At 39.9% G+C, this 1,056-nt stretch overlaps 1 protein-coding gene across 1 annotated transcript in view; it reads left to right on the top strand.

The window, feature by feature from the left end:
• Nucleotides 1–1,056, top strand: part of Haus6 (HAUS augmin like complex subunit 6) — a 38,227-nt gene that overhangs the window by 4,406 nt on the left and 32,765 nt on the right. The window lies entirely within an intron of this gene.

Here is a 1,056-nt window from a genome sequence, read left to right as displayed (position 1 = left end):
CCCCCCCCCCCCCAGGTTTTCTCTGTGTAGCACAGGCTGTCTGTCCTGGAAGTCACTCTGTAGTCTAGGCTGGCTTTGAATTCAGAGATCCACATGCCCCTGCCTCTGAGTGCTGGGATCGAAGGTGCATACCACAGCCAGCTGGGCATTAACTTGTTTAGAGTGGGTGTACCCTTAGAAATTGGAGTGCTTAAGTTTTATATAGCTAGGTGAGGGTTTGGGTGGGTGTGTGCTTATTTTAAAAATTGTATATTTCATAAATATTGTAGATTTTGTTCTTTAAAATTGACCTGCTGTTCTTTATGGTCTTCTTCTGATGTGAGGATTGAGACAGGGTTTTACTGTGTCTGGCTAGCGTGGAGCTCAGTGTGTATAATGCATACATCAGACTGGTCTCTAACCCTGCCTCTGTCTGTAGTGCTGGGATTAAAGGTATGTGCCACCACATCAGCTTCATGTTCTTAATTAGGTCTAAAAATTATTATTTTTTTTTTTTCCTCTATAAAGCTTTTTATTTTGGGAGCACTAGAGGGATAGATGGCTATGATTAAGATCACTGGCTGTTCTTCCAGAGGACCTGGGCTTAATTTCCTACACTCACATGTTGGTTTACAGCCATTTGTATGTAACTCTAATCCTATCAAAAAGAGTTGCACTCCCTGGTGACTAAGCATTCAAATATGGGCCTGTGGGGACATTGTTATTCAAAACCTCACAAGGGGTTTCAGGTTTTTCTGATGTTTTCTCCTGATTAAAAACATCATGGCATTCTGTGTTTTAGATAATGTGAAGACAGAAGCAGACGTCATCCCTAAACCCACTAAACCGAGAACATAACTTTACATTCTGGCCTTCAGTCCTGTTTTCTGTAAATGTATTGTTTTTTTTTTCCCCCTTGTCTACTAGGGATTGAATTTACCCAATGTATTTTTGTTTTTTTTGTTTTTTTGTTTTTTTTAAGATTCTTTCTTCTTTTCCTTTCCTTTCCTTTCCTTTCCTTTCCTTTCCTTTCCTTTCCTTTCCTTTCCTTTCCTTTCCTTTCCTTTCCTTTCCTTT

This window comes from Mus pahari, chromosome 6, assembly GCF_900095145.1.
Source record: "Mus pahari chromosome 6, PAHARI_EIJ_v1.1, whole genome shotgun sequence".
Lineage (NCBI taxonomy): Eukaryota > Metazoa > Chordata > Mammalia > Rodentia > Muridae > Mus > Mus pahari.
Note: the sequence above shows the minus strand (reverse complement) of the source record. Positions and strands in the feature narration are given on the sequence as shown.